General features: G+C 35.2%; 1 long non-coding RNA gene and 1 pseudogene across 1 annotated transcript in view; both read right to left on the bottom strand.

The window, feature by feature from the left end:
- Positions 1-4,695: 4,695 nt before the first annotated feature.
- Positions 4,696-20,739, bottom strand: part of LOC131834142 (uncharacterized) — a 114,019-nt gene continuing 97,975 nt past the window's right edge. Inside the window, exons 2-3 of the long non-coding RNA XR_009354768.1 lie at positions 20,054-20,135; positions 4,696-4,781 (exon numbers count right to left, since the gene is read on the bottom strand). This is a non-coding gene — a long non-coding RNA (uncharacterized LOC131834142). The remainder of the gene's footprint in view (positions 4,782-20,053; positions 20,136-20,739) is intronic.
- On the bottom strand, positions 17,407-18,665 carry LOC131834140 (heterogeneous nuclear ribonucleoprotein A1-like; annotated as a pseudogene).

Here is a 20,739-nt window from a genome sequence, read left to right as displayed (position 1 = left end):
CACTAACCTATTTTCTATCTCAATAGATTTGCCTATTCTCATCACACCTGGTTATATAATTTAAAAGGAGTGTTAAATATGAAATCTGTGACTGACTTCTCACACTCAGCATACTATTTCCAAGGTTCATCCATATTGTGACATGTAGCAGTACTTCATTCCTTTTCATGGCCAGATAATATTCCATTGTATGGGAATGCTACATTTTATCCATTCATTAGTTGGGTTGTTGTTTCCATTTTGGGCTTATTATGAACAATTTCATTATGAACATTCAAACAAAACTTTTTGTGTGGTATTTCTTTTCATTTCTTTTGACTATATACCTAGGGGTAGGAATGTTAGGTCATATATTGGTAACTCTGTTTAACCTTTTGAGAAACTATCCCACTGTTTTCCAAAATGGTATACCATTCTGCATTCCCAACAGGAATATATGAGGGTTTCAATTCATCCATAGTCTCAACAACACTTATTATCTGTCTTTTTAATCAAAGACACAGTAGTGGGTGTTAACTGGTATTTCATTGTGGTTTTGATTTAGAATTCCTGAAGGCTAATGATGCTAAACATCTTTTCACATGCTTTTTGGTCATTTGTTTATCTTTTTGAGAGATTTGTTAAAATCCTTTGTCCATTTTTAATTTGGATTGTCTTTTTATTGTTGAATTGTAAGGTAACCTGCTTTTTAACTTTGTTGTCTTCTTTCTGAAAACTTTAGCGTTTTCTCTTTATCTCTGGTACTCTGAATTTTCACAAGAACATGTCTAGAAATGTCTTTTCTTTATTTTGCTGGGTACATGGAAAACCTTCCAATATGAAAACTTACACTTTAGCACAGGATTGCCTCTTCTATTATTTCTTTGATCATACACTGTCCCCTGTTTTCTCTTCCAGGAACTTCTACTATTTAGGCAACAAACCTTGCATTGGTCCTTATACCTTTAATTTTTATTTTCATTACTTCCGTTTCCTGTTTTCTGTTCTTTTTATTCTATTTCCAGGAAATATGTATGATTTTTTAATTTATTCTTCTTATTTTTCCATCGATTACATTATGTGTTCCTTTTTTTACAGCATACTATTATCACTTAACAAATGTAGTATCTCTCTAAAGTATCTCTAAAGATACTAGGAACAGAGACAATTTTAAAGTCCTCTTCCATTCCCTGGATTAACTATTCCCTCTCTGGTCATTGTGGCAAATATTAACCTGGCTCTTTCTTTGACATTCCTCATTTGTCTGGTCATCCTTCACTGTCTGTTTGAATATAAGGTTAAGTCAATAGAAAATCGAGCTGAGTTCTTTGCATTGATGAGCAAGTCGGCCAACTTGCAGGTTTCATCTTATGTGGAACCTGTAGCAAGTCAGCAACTATGAATGGCTGAAACATTGAAGACTTCACTCTAAGAGGCTAATTTCTACAGAAACTATCCTAATTTTACCAGTCTTTTTCAATCCTGTAGATAAGAAGTCGCTTTTTATTTTACCTATTATAGTAAATATACACACTCCAATAAAACGTACCATTTTAACCATTTCCAACTGTACAGTTCAGTGGTATTAAGTACATTCACCTAAAGTGGTGTGCAATCATCACCACTATCCACCTACAAATCTTTTTCACCATCCCATACTAAAACTCTGTACCCATTAACAAGTTTCCATTCCCCCATCTCTCAAGCTCCTGTTAACTACTGTTCTATTTTCTGTGTCCATTTTTATTTAATTTTTACTTTTTTTTTTTGGAGGAATTTTTGGCTTTGAGGTTTGTGTCCAAAGGAAAAGAAGATGTGTGAGAAGTATTATCTAGTTATAGGTTTTTTACTTTTTTTTAAAGTGACTTTCACCATTAACCCCTTGTTTTTAAGATTACACTCATTTTTTGACTATACTATCTGTAGATCACAAGTTGTATACAACTCTTTGGGTTTGTAAGGTACCCCTCTTGGCATTTTCTTTTCTTTTCTTTTTTCTTAAGATTTTATTTATTTGACAGAGAGATACAGTGAGAGAGGGAACACAAGCAGGGGGAGTGGGAGAGGGAGAAGCAGGTTTTCCGCCAAGTGGTGAGTCTGATGCAGGGCTCGATTCCAGGACCCTGGGACTATGACCTGAGCCAAAGGCAGATGCTTAATGACTGAGCCACCCAGGCACCCTGGGCATTTTCTAAGTTATGGTTTCTTCCACCCTTCTGAACTAGTACTACTCTTTTATCCATTCTTTATGTCTTATTAGATTTAATAAAACTTTCACACACCATTGACTCTCCTTCCACTTCCTATTTCTATATTTTTCTTCTTATTACAATGAGTTTTGGAGCAAAGTAGAAGATATCATATGCTCAACCTATCATATTAAAACATAATCCTGGGCTAAAATTTCTAACCTCTCAGTATACCAGTATACTTAACTAGATATATAACAGTTTGTAACTAAAATCAGTATCAAAATTCAAAGAGGTATTTTAAAAGTAAGAAAAAAATTCAAAGTATTAAGAATCAGTGTATGAAACATATTTTTATACAATTTTTCAGAAATAAATTTAAATCCTAGACCACAGAACATAGTTTTTATAGCACAGATTCAACTTAGTTTAAAATTATCTATTTTTGTGACCACATTTAATTTCTTTAGTGATTCTTTATTACTAAGGTCACCACAGAATAGCACCTTGTCATTAAATGGGCACTTGCTATAGATTCATAAAAAATAATGGTGATCACTGCATCCAGCCTGAGAAAGAGATCATACAGAGCAGTGAATGGAATGTAGTCTACGAAGTTCAGAAGACCTATTTTGAAGTCCAGATTTGAACATTTATTAATTTGGCCAATTTTCTCAGTGTCTCAAGCTCTCCTTCACCTGTAAAATGGGTTTAATATAATATCTATTCATAGGACACCTGTGAAGAAGAGATTAAGTAAATATTATTTGGGGCTCATCATAGATGCTAAATAAACATTACCTGTTATTGTCCACAGCTGGACTACAGTATCCCTCTATATAAGTCTGGGTCTAAAACCAGCTCCTGAATCTTGGCATCTCTGTGCCTTGTTCTCTCATATCTAAAATGAAAATAATACTGAGCCTATATTAAAGGCTCATTTAAGGATTAAATTCAAGAATATAGATACAGGGTTTAAAAAATGCTTTTATTTTCATCACCTGCATCATTATTATATAATTTGCTTCTCTAAAGCAGACTATATAATTGAACCTAATGCCTACAGAGACACTGTGAAAAGCTGGATATAAACACAATTTTTTTTATTGTACCACCTTATCATACATTCTCTTCCCTAGTTCCTCTTCTCTCCAGCCCACCTCAAAATATTTAAAATCACTTTAATCCTTATTTTTTTGACCAATATTATATATACAATATTCCACACTTGAATCATCATCAATGGCAAACAGAATCAATAGGTATCCTTTTCATCCTTAAAAACAAGTGAAATCTATAAAAAATAGTTCAATTTTAACTTCTACTGCTTCTACATTTCACTGAATTTTAAGCATGCCTTTTCTAAATTGCTGCCATATTATTCTTTTCTTTCAGTAAGAAGTAAAATTGTTAAACTTCACTGCAATTGACGTTAAGAGCTTTCTAACATTTAATCTTAACAACTTGACCTAACAAAAATCTTTACTTCCACTATAGGGTTTTCTTACAAGTGGAAACACAGTTCAGTTTAACAGAAATTGAGTTACCCAGGGTAAGTTGCACTGGCTCCCAGCCAAAATGGACAAACAACTCAAATTTTATCCTGAGTCAGGATTTTTTTTTCAACCCTCTTGCTTGGAAAGTCTATTTTGATTACAATATAAATGCTAGCTATTATATAAGTAACATGATATTTTTGCTTTCCATTTTAAAGTATGTGTCTCTTGCACCTGCAGTTCCCTCTTCCTCGGCTGCTCTTCCCACTGCATCACCTTATGGCCCCCACTCATTCTCCAGATCCAGCTGCTACTCTAAATTACTAAGTTCCAATTAGTTACACACTCCTCTTGGCTCCCTCAGAACTTCATTATTACCTCACCATGGTCCTTACCACCATACATAGCAAATGTTAAACATTAATTCCCTCCATTGGACTGCACCTAAGGAGTAGAAGTCAGCATGGGGGTCCACTCTATATCTCCAATATTTTATGATCAATAAATACCTGCTGAAAGGAATTAATAACTAGTTCCAATGGAGAACATGAGCTAATTTCTTCTGCTCAGCATCTCCTCCTTTGGGGGAAACCACACCAAGACTCTTAAGAAAACCAAGGGGTGATATAAACCAAGATGGATGTATGGCCCAGGAACAGATAATCAGAGAACTCCAAGTACTTTATTCCATTGGTCACTGTGATTAAGTCAGGAATAGATGTGTGACTCAGTCTGGACCAAGAAAGGTCATCCCTCAGAATTTTGCATGGAGGATTTAGAAAAATACATTTTCTTTTGCCTTAAACCCCCAGATGTAAGAATGATATAAACTTAGAGTTGATGATGGCCACCTTTGCCACCATATAGGAAACACCAGAATGAAGATAGTCCAAAAATAAAATAAAATCAGAGCAAAGTGATAGCTCAAGACAAACTTCTGCTGATGTCATTTGAGTCTCAATTCCAGACATGACTAGAGTTCATTCCTGTGCTTTCCAGGAAGTTTTGTTTTCTTAAGCTAGTTGACTGTCATTTCTGTCACTGGCAATTATCCATAGGATGTGGAGAAAAAGAAATCCTTATGTGTTGTTGGTAGGAATGTCAACTGGTATAGCCACTGTGGAAGACAGAATGGAGGTAACTCAAAAATAGAATCACCATATGATCCAGTAATTTTATTATTGGGTATTTACCCAAAGAAAACAAAAACACTAATTTAAAAGGATATATGTACCCCTTTGTTTATTGCAGCATTATTTACAGTAGTCATCATATGGAAACAACATAACTGTCCATCAACAGATGTATGGATAAGGAAGATGTGGTATACACACATACACACACACATATATCACAGGTATATATAGAGATATATATTTTCTCTCTACGATGGAGTATTATGCAGTGATAAAGAGGATGAGATCATGCTATTTGCAACAACATGGAAAGATGTAGAGGGTATTATAGTAAGTGAAATATGTCAGACAGGAAAAGATAAATACCATACTATTTCAGTCACACATAAATCTAAAAACAAAAACAAAAACAGAACAAATGAATAAGCAATAAGCAGAATTAGACCTAGAAATAGAGAGAATAAACTGATAGTTGCCAGAGGGGAGGGGGGATGGGCAAAATGGGCAAAGGGTCAGGGGAGACACAGGCTTTCAGTTATGGAATGCAGAAGTCACAGGAATAAAAGGCAAAGCAGTGGGAACATAAGCATTTGTACTGCAATAGCATTCTCTGGTGACAGATGGTAACACACTTGTAAGCATAGCATACGGCACAGACAATTTGAATCACTATGTTTACACCTGAAACTAATGTAACATTGTGTGTCAACTGTACCTAATTTTTTTTTCAAAAATAAAAAAATATTTTGAAGACAACTATTTATTCTTGTCAAGGATTTTGCTCCAGGTATTGCACAAGATAGAGAGGTTCTCTGATATTTGATAGCATGAAAATAAACCATACTTATATACTAAAATCAATCATGAAGATCTACTGCATACATTCTTGAACTTTAATGTGCATAGGCATCACATAAAGGTATTTGTTAAATATAAGGATTCACAGGATACGTTCCTAAAGATTCTGATTCATCATGCCAGAGTGGGACTAAGAGCCCAAACTTTAAACAAGTATCATAGGTTAGTCTGAATTAAGTGGTATTTTGCTCCACTGAGGTAAAGGGAATTGTAAAAGATGATAAACCTCAGAGCTGACTCCTTCTTTGCAAGGTGAGAATTGGAAACTAGCTTCCACAAAAGCAAATTTCAAAAAGAGAAAGTGTTAAAATTTAGGGCATTATTTTCTTAGATTCCATAGAACAAAAGATATTGAAGGCCACTTGTAACCAGAAAAACATAAAGCCCCAGTTCTATTCCTTTCTCATTCAGGAACTAGTTTATTTCTTTATTTTTTACTAAATGGAACATGAGAAATTGCCTAGAAATAATATGACTTCCTGAACCTTGTATCTAAGGCATAAAATCTGGTACATTCTTAGAAACATAAAAAGTTAAAATTTCAGGGGAACCTTACAGGTCATTTAACCCAACCATTATCAGATGTTGGGCTCTTTTCTGCACTATTCCCTATAAGTCGTCATTCAATCTCTGCTTGAACACTTCCAATGACCCAGAACTCATTACTTCATGAAACAACATTTTTCTCGTGGTAAAATTTCATATTTGTTTGTTGGTTGGCTGCTGATTGATGGTATTCCCTTCCACTGGGCTAAAATCTGCCTCCTCTTTAAGGATTTTCATTAGGCTTAGGTCTGCTTACTTGATTCACACACACACACACACACAAATATACAGATGTCTTATACGAAGGGCTTATAATTTGAAAAGTTATCAGAACACCCCCTAAACCCAGATTAAACACCGGTTTCTTCAGCATATCTTTTCTGCCTCAGTTTCTAGAGATGTTTCCTACCCAATAACCCTCTGTCCTTTCTTCTCCTACTTGTTCAATATGTCCTCTGAGTTAGAAGATTTAAAGAAGGGTAAAACAGGTTATTTAATCTATGAGGATTAAAGTTACTCTTAATAAATTCTTAGTACATCATGCTCTCAACAGAGAATAAAGCAACCTCTACTTAACTGAGAGCAATAAACAAAAGGGAAAATAATAATCTTAATTGTTCCTCCCCTAAACTTCAGGCTTAAACTCCACTGCTGGGTGTTCTCTCACTTGAGCTGATGATGTGTATGCTCATACCGACGACCCTTGACACAGAATTGTCTCCTCTTGGGCCCTAACTTGTAGGAGCTTGCTTAAAAGGCAGAAGCAAGGAGGTGGAGCTGGGTATGACACATTCAGAATCCCGAAGTCAGGGCCCATTCCTCTTGCACGCAACTTCACCTACTCCTCATTGCTGAAGGCTCAACAAGATTATGACATCAGAAATGGATACTTACTTCCCACCATCTTATTTAATTTCTCATTTCAAGTGGGTCACTAATTTTACTAGATCAATAGGCATCTTACGAAGAAAGATAATTTTTTAAAAATAGGAAGAAAGCATTTTGGGGATTCATAGTTGTTATACTGAAACTAGGTTGTTTTGGGGGTTTCTTCGTTTCAGTACTTGTCATATGAAAACAAATTTGTTGTTTTGTTATCCTTTATTCATCTCCCAAGGTACAGAAGTTAGAAAAAGGTCCCCCGACTCACTTATACTAACAATGCATGCCTTAGATTTGCTTTACAGGCTGCAAAGAATTTCCATGAGACTCAGAGTAGACCCTCAATTGGGCAAAACTGATAGCATCTAGTACATAAATACAGAATTTGGCCTTTACCACCAAAAAAGTATACAGGATATAAAGTGATAAGTGCTACAAGAGAAATACTAAGAAAGTATTGGAGAAATACAGACAAAGAAGAAATCATTTCAGGATAAAGTAATTAAGGAAATGTTAAAGGATATAGAGATGGAAGGACAAAACTTGGCAGGAAAAGGGAACTCTGTAAGAGGAAAAGTGGGGGAGGAAGCTCAGTATGGTAGCTTTATTCGTGTATTAATACTGGAGCTAAAAACAAAATATTAGAGCTAAAATAAAATTAGCCAAGAAGTATTCCACAGAGCCGGGATATTCTTCTTTTTAAAATGGCTCACTAGCAATATTCTTAAAAGATGCAATTATTTTTATTCTTTGTGATAAAATCAATGAAAGAAGTTCATAATGCAAAGGAACTATTCCTTTTCAACTTAAGGGACCTAAAATGGAAAACACTACTGTACTACCTTTAGGCGCCATATAATGCTATCACTAACTTGTTCTTACTAAGATGAGTCTCATTTTGACTAGACAGATAAGAAAAAAAAAATAACACAAAAGAAATATAAAACTACCAGATTCATATTATATGACTCCAGTAAAGTTTACAAGCACAGGTTTATGGCTTAATTACTATTATTTCTCAAATCTTATTTTATGTGAAAAACTCTTAAGAATATTATGCATATAATCATCATCATCACTTACTACACTGCTGACTTAGTAATCAGTATATGCCTACGCTTACAGATAAATGTATAAGCATGAGTACATATAAGATATATGTATAATATTATTTGACTAACTGATAAGCACATGCTAATGTCTACTAAAATAATTACCAACAAATTAGACATTGGTCATTTAGGATTTACTGATCTAAAAATAACAATTTGCCTTTTCTTACCATATCTCCATTAAAAATTTCTTGCATTGTATTTGTTCTAGTAATGGATTTTTTAAAAATCACAAACTTGTTTTCTCTTGTGACTTTCCACCTACATTCTTCTTTATATTGGCCATAAAATCTACTGACTTGAAATCTATGATGTATCTTAAATAAGACTGTACCACAGGTAATGGTAAGAGTTAACTTTATTGAGTACTAACTGTTTGTTAGGCACTGTTCAAGGTAATGCGTGTTTTTAATCACTAGTCTTCTTAATAGTCCTTCAAGGTAGGCATCTTTATTATTCCCATTTGGGGAGGAAACTTAAGTGTGGAAAGTCCAGCCAATTTTCCCACAGTTGTGTATCTAGTAAGTGTAAAGAGTTTGGTTATATAATAGTAACTATTATACTATGCTGCCACCATACATATGTATGTATACATACATATATGTATTTAAATAATAAAATATATTAGGATTAGAATATATATCTACTAGCAATATGATCCAGAGGTGAATCATACTAAAGAGAATACATTTTAGAATGAATTACATTTTTGAGAAACACCACTATTGAGTTCCTCATTACATAAGAATTGTGAAAATAATCTCTTTCATCTTTTTAACGCCAACACTGAGTATGGATCTTGGGCATATAGTTAGCACTCTTTAAATATATGCTGAATAAATAAAATATAATGAACTCAAATCCAGAGAATACCCACTTAAATTGCTATATCTTAAACTAAGAACACCATAGCTTATGTTCTTACTGAAAGGAGGCCATGTAAAAAAAAAAAAAAAAAAGCACAAGTTGTAGAATCAGACTAAAATGTGAAATACAGACACAAATACCCAAGAAAATTTATTGAGACTCTTTAAACTGCTTTATTTTTAAATTCATAATAATTACAACTGTCACAAATGTGTTGTTTGAGCATTAAATTTGGGTAAAGTATCTAGGAGATTCTGGTATATAATAAACAGTTAAAAAACAGTAGTTTGTTTTCCCCATGGAAATTTTAGAATCATCTTAGAATTTTCCTTTTATAATTCCATTCCCTCTATCTAAAAATACCACCATTTATATAGTCTATTTCTGCCAGTTTTTCCCTTGGTCCCCTTTTTATTCTGTCACCATTCAGCTTCTCTCTATACACTGTATGGAGAGTATCTGAACTGTTCATTAGATAGTCTCTCTGTATCCACACTATATCCTGTATCCACACTATATCCTGAAAGACAAAACTTCTAAAAGATTGTCAGCCACAACCAAAGAAGGCTGGAAGGGCATATGACCTATTCACAGAACCCTATGCTAAGAAGGACCGAGCTTTAATGTTTTTCTATCACGCTCTTGAAATTCTTAATTTATAAACAAAGAGTTACACATGTTTATTTTTCACCAGACTCCACAGATTATGTAGACAGTCCTGACCATGTGCTGCCTTGTTTGGAAAATGAACAGTACATTTTCATTGTCTATTTAATCCAATGATACCCATTCTAGACCAGCATTCAAGGTCTTTTACAACTTGGCCCCCATGTGCTTCCCCAGACATGGCAACCACAGTTCAACAGATCTTTATTCTTTCATTTCCTCATCCATTCAACAAATCTTTATAAAATATTATGATGCTGTACATAGATTTTCAGAGTATACTTCTGCCTGCTTCTCCAACTGTATCTCATAAATCTCTCCCTTACCTAACTGCTTTAGCCAAAAAGCCCAATATTCATTTCCTATAACCTCCCTTAAAATGTTCTGCCTGTGGCATTTACTCCTCCATTCTTTCTGTTGAATCACTCTTTTCCCCCACTATTTGCATGGCTTGGCTTCTTATCTTACATCAAGTTCATAGATACCATTTTAGCAGAAAAACTTTTCTTACCTCCTGTATTCAAAGTTGATAGTCCTTGTGATTTTTTTATAATAAATTTTGTTTACTTACTTCTCAATAATATTTTTTATTTTTATTTTTTATTTATTTTTTTAAAGGATTTTATTTATTTATTTGACAGAGAGAGAGAGATCACAAGTAGGCAGAGAGACAAGCAGAGAGAGAGAGAGGGGGGGAAGCAGGCTCCCCGCTGAGCAGAGAGCCTGATGCGGGGCTCTATTCCAGGACCCTGAGATCATCACCTGAGCCGAAGGCAGCAGCTTAACCCACTGAGCCACCCAGGTGCCCCTCAATAATATTTTTTAAATGATCATGAAAATAATAGTGGTAGGGCAGTTGGTAATTTACATATATTAGCACATGTAATCCACACAACTCTATGGGATTGGCATTGTTCCTTCATGGCATCCAGTACAAAGTACATTCATTTGGAGTGTTTACTTCATTATTTGGTCTACTTCATGGGATGGTGAATTCAATAAGAGCAGTGACCATGTTATCTTGGTTCACTGTTACATCTATCAGTTCTTAACACACTGAGCCACCCAGGCATTACATCTATCAGTTCTTGCACACAGTAGGGGCTCAATAATTTCTTACTGAATGATGTGTGTACTCTGTGCAAGGCACTGGTTTTTCTGTTACTTGTTATCCAAATGATCAAGAAACCTGGATAGTCTTCTCTTTCCTGAATATGTTAATAGTTTACTACAGTTTTTATTTTTCACTAACATTGGAACACACTCCATTCTGTTAAAAATTTATCCATCTAACACAGCTCATTTTAATCTTCTCTGTGAAGCCTTACTTAAATATTCTTGCATTCTCCATCCTTTACTTTAGCAATCTTTGCTTACCTCTCCTTTCTTAATTTCCACAGCATATTATGCTTTTTTTACAATGCTTATATCTTGCTTTCCATTATAACTATTTTTGTATTTATCTTTCTTTTAAAAGATGACAAAGATTATATCTTGCTCATTTTTGTACTTAGTACGGCAGCTGGTATAATGTTTTACCCATATGAGATATTCAATACATACTGATTAATTAGAGTATCTCCACTAATATTTACATTTTGAGGGGATCTGAGCAATTATCACCAAATCTAAAATAATCCTAAACCATAATGATGCTACAGTGCATGCAACTAGATTCTAGCTATCCTTTAATCTACCTGAAGAATGGAGGATTTTTTTGGTTTGGAGGTTTTGTTTTGTTTTGTTTTGTTCTTTGCTTTTCTTTCTCTTTTCTATTTTTTTGAAATCTATGCTGATGCAACATACATTTATTTCTTAAAGGGTTCCCAGAGGCAAATTAGTTACCAATAATAAAAACAGCAGAAGAACCTGCTAGGCAGAATGAATGAGCATGGTATTTAGAATCAGATATGTCTAGATCTGTAAATATCACCCCCTGCTACCAGAGAGAAAAGCCTGAGCAATTAAATAGCCTATCTATTCCCCAGTTTCCACATCTGATATCTGAGGAAAATATCTCAGAGTTGATGTGAGGTTTAAAGGTAAATATATAAACCAATATATCAATCATTAAATATTAATATTAAAATCCCAAATTTAATTGTTTAAAAAATCTTGGTACAGATTTTGGGTTCAAGATGGATGACTGAGTATATATGTTTATTTCCTCTTTTCCTCCCCCAAATAATCATAGATTATTTTTTAAGGCTAAAACCCCCAAGAGCAAATAAAATGAGAAAGGATTCATCAGCAGATTTGAAGTTCCTAAATATAGAAAGTAAGTAGAAGACTGACAGAGGGAGCTGAGGGAAGAAAACCATGGGCTATTTATAACACAGAGAGAAAAGGATAAATAAGATTGTGGGTTGTGGGATGGGTAGAGCCAGCTTAACCTGTATATCTTTAAGGAAGATACAGATTCAGAGAAAAGAAATGGTGGAAGGTTAAGTGGTGGGGTAGGAGTGAGACCAGGTGAACAATGGAGAAATGCTATTTTGAGGGAAGATGCTGCTGACATTCGAATCCCATTAGTTATGAATCAATTTAGTGCAAGCTTAAACTAATGACACTTTCAAATATACAAGACTTCAGAATTCCTCTTGAAGAAGTTACTTGAAGGGGTGCCTGGGTGGCTCAGTGGGTTAAAGCCTCTGCCTTTGGCTCAGGTCATGATCCCAGGGTCCTGGGATCGAGCCCCGCATTGGGCTCTCTGCACAGCGAGGAGTCTGCTTCCTCCTCTCTCTCTTCCTGCTTCTCTGCCTACTTGTGACCCCCGTCTGTCAAATAAATAAATAAAATCTTTAAAAAAAAAAAAAAAGAAGTTACTTGAAAATATCCTCCAGCAAAACAAGGAAGGAAGCATAAGAGGAAAATTTATTGGATTCAGAAAAAAGAGGAGGCAGACTAGAATAGCAAAGGACAGAACCAAGATGACAGCTGGCAGCACCAGGTCTAGACAAGAGCATAAAGACAACAGACTCTGGAGGAAGATGTGCAAAAAGGGGACAACCTACATTAGAAGGTATGAATGATAACCTGGAAACCAAAGAATATTTTTAAAACCACAAAATGCAAGGGAGAAAAACTCAATTATGAGAAAACCAAACACTAAAATAAAATTATATCTGAAATATGAAACAGCAGTTAATCCAAATTCTAAGAGAAGATCAATGAGTGTCAAGAATAAAAATACAATGGATTTTAAGCAAGAGCCAGAATGAGTAAGAAATTGAAGGCATTGGTGAAAAGAACTTGTGATTTTTTTTCCTAATAAGAAAATAGCAGGATAAACCAGCATGGAGTTCCAGGGCAAAAGGGACTATAAATAAAGCAGGCACAGTCCAAATATGGGGCAAACTCTAATGTGGAATGATGGACGGAATGTGGAAAAGAACCCATCTGAACAATCATCTGTGAGTGAAATAAAAGTCACAATACTGGAACCATGAAGAAAGAAAAGGAATCCTAGCACACCACTTGCTTTGCAATGAAGAATATTCCCATAGTCGTAATAATATAAATGTCAACTACCAGCTTTCAATTTTGATGATCAACCAACTACAATATTAATTGTAGTTGGTTGATCATCAAAATTGATCAAAACAGTTAGTTACAAAACAGCAAATGTTTTCAAACTTCCCAATTTAAAAGTAAAACTAGATTAAGAGGAATAGGAAGTAGGAGGCTGAAAGCAGAAGCAGAGGCAGAAGCACAGGCAGGGGCCCTAATTTATTCATACAACAAACTGAGGAGCCAACAGTTAATGGAACAAGAGACTGAAGTTAAGTATATATTATGTGTATTATTGTCTGCAAGGGTTAAACAACTGAGGAACTTAGGAACTAATATAACAATATTAGGCAAGGTAGATAAAGTTGGCGGGACTGGAAAGTGAGCTAAATCGAATGTGTTATTATAGGAAGTTGACAATAATGCCTACAGCTGATAAGGAAAGGAGTGGTACAAATAAGCTACATGGGGAATGGAGGAAATGAGTCTTAGAACCCTGAGAGCAGGCCTGGGTGGGAATGGGTGGGAATGGGTGTGTACATTCAGGAGTTACCTATATTCATAACGAACCCTTTTGTTCTATTTTATTTTTTGTTCATGTGCTTCTTAATTTAGATAAAAGAATTAATATAAATAATGAAGACAGTAAAATGTGCTATGTGGAGCCAATGTTTCTTAGTAACAAAAGTGAAGTGATTTATAAAATAGTTTACATTGTTGAAAAGGGCAACAAACACACAAGCCAATTTTTGTGTATTTCTAATTTATTTATTTATTTATTTAAAAGATTTTTTTTTTTTTAAGATTTTATTTATTTGACAGACAGAGATCACAAGTAGGCAGAGAGGCAGGCAAAGACAGAGGAGGAAGCAGGCTCCCCGCTGAGCAGAGAGCCCGATGCGGGGCTTGATCCCAGGACCCTGAGATCATGACCTGAGCCAAAGGCAGAGGCTTAACCCACTGAGCCACCCAGGCGCCCCTCTAATTTATTTTTTAAAGCATTCTTAAAGTGTGGCTATTTCTCCCCTAGACATTTGAATCCGAATAAAATATAAAATGGATTTAATAGTCACAGTTGAGGTAAAGAGGTTGTATCTCAAGGGGCCCATTGCTTCTTGATTTTTTTTTTAACTGTTCAGTGTTGGCTTAACATCAGTCTTTTTTTCTGATAGGTCATCACTGCGATAGACTCGCATAATAGCTATGCTTATAAAAGTACCTAGGAGAAGTTACCTGGTTGCAAAGAAGAAAGATAACTGTTCCAAACAAGTAATGTACAGAAGAGAATGCACAGAAGTGAGATTAGGGGATTCCAAAGGGAATTTCCTGCTAGGTGTCTGGCATAAGCAAAAACAAAGATGACTTCCATTATCAAGCTCAACAGAGAATCATACTTAGATTGGTTGACCATTAAAGATGGAGTCATTGCTTTATGCTTCAGGTTTTATTTTTTTTGGCCAAAGCTACTGAAGCAAATAGACCTTAGAAGCTTAAAATCTGTTTCACCTTAGTTACTTCACACAGATTTTCTTTGAAATACTGGACTTTCCAAAAAAGCCCCTTGTCATTTCTTTCCATAGTAAACCATTCTTTATATAAAGCCATTATACTTTATAATACTCCAGTCTTCTGTATATACATACACAGCGTAGGCACTGAAGCAAGTTTTCAATAAAATGGCACTAAACACCATTATTCATATGAATTTACCTCACTAATTTAAACAAAGCATTTGGGGGGGTCCCAATTTTCAGGATATTTAAATCAACTTTTCGCATTAATGGTGTATGCAATTATGCAACTGAAGTCAGAATCATAGCCAAATTTTAAAATCTATAATGATTTTCCTCATTGCACAAAATTATCTCATTTTATCAGAGATAATTTAGCCATCTCTATGGTTATGGATTTGCTTCCCACTCTTTCTTAATAGAAATCTCTTTAAATAAGGATCTAGCCTTGCAGTTGTATAATCAGCAGGTAAGGTTAAGCTGGAGAGACTACTTCCTTCTGCCTACACCAAAGATGAGTAACTTGTCAAAACACGACTAAAAATATTTGTCCTTAGTCAATTGCTCATAAAATCTGCAATCTCTCAGTATGTTCAACAGTCCTTATGATTTTTATTTTCTTTCTAGGATAGAGCTTTTTCACAGACTATATATTTATGAGAAATACTAATGCAATGAATGATACGATAGTATCAATTGTTAGAAAAAAATCTCCCAAAATACATATAATAGAGAAATGAATGAGAATTGACACTTGAGATAATATATAGAAAGGTAGACTGCTAGAGTCTGAGGAACTATTTTTGCAAAATGGTGCCAGACTCTTACTTTTATGTAGGAATCATCATTTCAATATTTTACAGATACCATTTCATTTAAAATTATATTCTCTTTATCAGCATAGTACAAGATTCTAAATTTTCATTTTAAATAAATTTCTTTATTGTATAGTATGGCATAATAACCAGTTGGAAGATAATCTCCATTTCATTTGAAAGTTGTCTATTCTTTTAACTTAATAACAGAAGCATCCCTACCTTAAATTACATACCTTTGTTTTTGGCAAAGATATTTTTAGTTCAACTTGGTTAAGCAAACATTTAGCTCTAACTATTGCAAAGCAGAGCTATATAAACATGAAAGTTTCAAACATGAAGCAAAGAAATGCAAGAAAGTTGAGAAATATTTTTCTCATACATACTGATGGGAATTTTACAGCCAAGTCTCTCAGGAGTACAAATTTGAGGTTACGTATTAAAACTTTAATACTCTTTGATCCAGCAATTCCATGAGTTTAGCTGATAAAGCTTAAGCTTAGCTTAATAAGAAGGGGAATGCATGTACAAAATATTCACTATATGACACATTTTTAATTTCCCCTTTAAATGCACATGTCAAAATATTTTTTCCTTTTGCTACTCTCTTCACTTTGGGGTCATGTACATGACATCACTGTAAAACAAATTTACTAAAGGACAGAGTAGATTAGAGGACTATTAAAGAGAGGCCTTCAGAGAATTACTGGGGGGAAATTCTGAAAGTCTTGTAAAGAAAAGTAAAAGATCACAAAGAAAATAGGAAAATATCACTATCATAAGAAAATAGAAAAAAATTCTCTCCCATATCCTCCACTGACAAAGTACAGGATTCACAGTATATAAGAATCACATGCATCTGTGGTAGCTATGTCTACACTGAAGCTCATACGTCACTTATTACAGAAAATACAATAGCTTCAGGGATTACAGTATAAACATTCAGAAGAAATGCTAGTGTTTGCAACAAATTAAAAAGAAAAGGCTCCCACATAGTCACAACTAATAATCAAGTTTTAAGGAAGCAGCTAGCATTTTGTATAGCTACCAGAGAACATTTTCTTTTCATATTGAGTATAATGTTATGAAATTTGTAAAAGCACCTACCCATTTATTTCAAAAATTTCAAGAATGTTGAGTGGGGTAGGGAAGGGTAATAGGAGAATGGTAAGAGGAGAGGAAATAGGAGGATGGAAGGATGGGAATAATACAACTCCACAGGCCAATTATGTCCGTCAAAATCCATAGAATTGTTTATTTTATTTTATTTTATTTTATTTTATTTTATTTTATTTTATTTTATTTTATTTTTTTAAAAGATTTTATTTATCTATTTGACAGACATAGATCACAAGTAGGCAGAGAGGCAGGCAGAGAGAGGGGAGGAAGCAGGCTTCCTGTTGAGCAGAGGCCAGATGTGGGGCTCGATCCCAGGACCCTGGGACCAGGACCCAAACCGAAGGCAGAGGTTTTAACCCATGAGCCACCCAGGTGCTCCAGAGAATTGTTTACTAAAAGGATAAATTTTATAGTGCATAAATTATACTTCAATAAACCTGGCTTACAAAATAAAAGAAGTAAATTTTCCAAGAAAAATTTGATTAAGAATTCATCAAATTCCATAAAGTTCCAATTGTTGAAATGACTAAGATTAAAGTTCAATTCATAGTAAGTGTGATGAAATATTTTAAAATTTGATTTTTTTTTTAAAAGACACATTTATTCAGCGTCATGATCAGACTATTACATTTAGCAATCAACAGCATGGGTGCAAAAAAAAAAAAAATCTACATTAAAACCCTTTGTTGGAATGCTTTACACTGTCCACAGAACAGAAACTAAAATAGCCTGTTATACAATTAGTCACAAATACAGTCCTCGAGTTTTTTTGTCCATACACATGAGTATTGTCTAAAACATGTCTTCTTTGTAGCAGCTAGGCCCTGCCACCACTGTGCTTGGCTGAGTTCACAAATCTGTTGTAACCTGTAGCTTCCCTGTCACTTCTCTGGCTCTCCTCTCCTGCTAAGCTTTGTTTCCTGGCAGTAATTAAAACCTTCTGCCACTGCCATAGCTGCTGCTGCTGCTGGAACCACCATAGCCACCTTGGTTTCGTGGTTTGGCGAAGTATTGGCCTCCACCACCATGAGGGCCAGAGCTTCTGCCTCCAAAATTGCCTCCTTTCATGGGTCCAAAATTTGAGGATTGATGGTTGTAATTGCCAAAATCATTATAGCTTCCGCCACCTCCGAAGTTGCTTCCGTCATTACCAAATCCGTTATAGCCATCCCCACTGCCACCATATCCACCACCACCTCGACTGCCACCAAAGCCACCTCGACCACTGAAGTTTCCTCCGCGACCAAAGTTGTCATTCCCACCAAAACCACCTCCACGACCACCACCAAAGTTTCCAGAACCACTTCGACCTCTTTGGCTGGATGAAGCACTAGCCATCTCTTACTTAGAGAGCGCTTTCCTTACTTCACAGTTGTGGCCATTCACAGTATGGTATTTTTGAATGACAATCATTACCAGAATTGTCTACAGAATCATGGTCATCAAATGTTACAAAAGCAAAACCCCTCTTTTTGCCACTGCCTCGGTCAGTCATGATCTCAATCACTTCGATTTTCCCATACTGTTCGAAATAATCTCTTAGATGATGTTCTTTAGTGTCTTCTTTAATGCCACCAACAAAAATCTTTTTCACAGTTAATTGGGCACCAGGTCTTTGAGAATCTTCTCTTGAGACAGCCCTCTTTGGTTCCACAACTCTTCCATCCACCTTGTGTGGCCTTGCATTCATGGCTGCATCCACCTCCTCCACAGTGGCATATGTGACAAACCCAAAGCCTCTGGAGCGCTTGGTGTTCGGATCTCTCATTACCACACAGTCCGTAAGTGTTCCCCATTGCTCAAAATGGCTCCTCAGACTCTCATCGGTTGTTTTAAAGCTCAGACCTCTGATGAAGAGCTTCCGCAGCTGTTCAGGCTCTTTGGGAGACTCTGACTTAGACATGACGGCGGTGGGAGGGGAGACTTTAACGATGCTTACTCGGCGGCGTCCACAGGCAGAAAGCAAAATTTGATTTTTTAAGTTCAAAAGTTTTAACTTAAATACTCTACTTTGGATTATGAGGTATCATCCCTGTCAAGCTAAAGTTTTAACTAGGTTATAAATGTCAATTGTTACTAAAGCAAACTTGGTCTCCGTGGCCTATCAGTTAACTAACTGCATAATAACTGATTTAAACAAACTCCTAAACTGAAAAGCAAGAGAAGAGATTTCTCATTCAAGAATAAAGTGAAAAAATTGAGTCACAATCAAGAGAAAGAGCTTCATTGGTGGTAGTGGTGGCGTTAATTTTTTCACTCTCAAAGAACCAATGTGCACTCCCCCATTCACTTTTCTTTGTTTTTCATGCAGAAGACAATTAGAGGCCCAACTGGTTGAACAGAACTGAAATAAACAATACTTTCACAAACTAAGGACGAGGTGACTACAAGAACAATTCCTTAGCTGAAAATCCCACTGCCATAGTTGAGAGAAGAAAATACCAGCTACTTTGACAATGAATTTTGGAAGTCTAGAAGGAATTTACAAAAGAAAATTCTACTAAAAAGTTTTGTTGACTAAAGTATTAAGCTTTTAATGAAAAAGTTAAGATTTAAGAATGACAGGTAATTATATTCCAAAGTGCTTCCCTTTCAGGTCCTTGAAAGACAAAACTATTAAAACTCACTTAAGAATAAATAGATAACATGAATGTCATATATGCATTAAAAAATTAAATATGTTTAAAAATCTTCCAACAACAGGTGCTGGGATGGCTCAGTCAGTTAAGCATCTGACTCTTGATTTCAGCTCAGGTCATGATCTCAGGGTTGTGAGATTAAACCCCACACTGGCTCTGCACTGAGCGTAGAGCCTGCTTAAGAATTCCCTCTCTCCCTCCCCCTGCCACCACTCCCATACACTTTCATAAAAAAACAATAACAAAAACAAAAACAACTTCTATCAAGTAAAACTCTGGGCCCAGATGGTGTCACTGGTGAATTATACCAAATGTTTAAGGAAGAAACGGTTTCAATTCTACACATTCTCTTTCAGAATACTAGAAGTGGAGGAAATACTCATTTTCCTGAGGCTAGTATTACTGTTAACACCAAAACCAGATACATTATAAGAAAAGAAAAAAAAATAGACAACTATCCCTCAAGAATATAAACATATATCATGAACACATTCCAAAATCATTAAATATTCTTTAAAAATTCAGTTTTAGTAACTGCAAAATAATCCATGATATTAGATATACCTTAATCCTTTTTCTTATTATTGGAGGTTGTCCTAAAGTATTCATTTCTTCTTCTTTTCCACTCCAAAGTTGATGTACTAATTCTTGTGTGGTAAGACAGAGCCTGATTTGGTTCTCTCTACAGGGAATTCGTAATTGAGAGATTAAGAAAAGTGATTCCTTACCTTGGAAGCTATGCCCTTTAGGGGCCCATGGAGCAGCCATTTTAGAGTTCTATGTACTGGTGAGCAAAAGTACAGAGAGAACCTGGAGAATGGATCAAAAAAGGTGTTTTTTAAGTTTTTAATATTTATTTTTATTAATACCATCCTAAATGTACTCACAGGTTTCTAGAGCAAAGTGGTTTAATTATTATTTACTTTATGAAAACCTCATGATTCCTCTGTGCCTCATTTCTTAGGACAATGTGATGAACGCTATACCTTATCCAAAACAAACATAAGGTATATATCATAGGCAAGAAAGCCAGAATAGTGAATCCAAGTGCTAAAATACATTGTCCACTTTCCCTCCAGAGAGGAAAAAAGCCTGCTTCTTGGGAAGGATCCCAAGTTCCCATTTAAACATTCTGGAATACAAATGAATTTATTCAGAGGGAAGATAAAACCATTGTTTTCAGCTTTACAATCTGGGGATGTCTCCACATCCCAAAGCTCACCTTGTATCCTGAAATCCAAATACATATCTCTGGAATTAGGTAAATCTCTCTGAAGTTCTCAGTTTTAAATTACCTTCCACTTTTTCAGCCAGATCCCAGGTTTCAGTAAAATTTGCTCAAAAATTCCCTAATACAAAAACACAAAAAATATTTCCTCTACAGCCCCACAAAAACCAAGCATGGACAAGAGAA

Source organism: Mustela lutreola, chromosome 6, assembly GCF_030435805.1.
Source record: "Mustela lutreola isolate mMusLut2 chromosome 6, mMusLut2.pri, whole genome shotgun sequence".
Lineage (NCBI taxonomy): Eukaryota > Metazoa > Chordata > Mammalia > Carnivora > Mustelidae > Mustela > Mustela lutreola.
The sequence above is the reverse complement of the archived record's forward strand: the minus strand, read 5'-3'. Positions and strand labels throughout refer to the sequence as shown.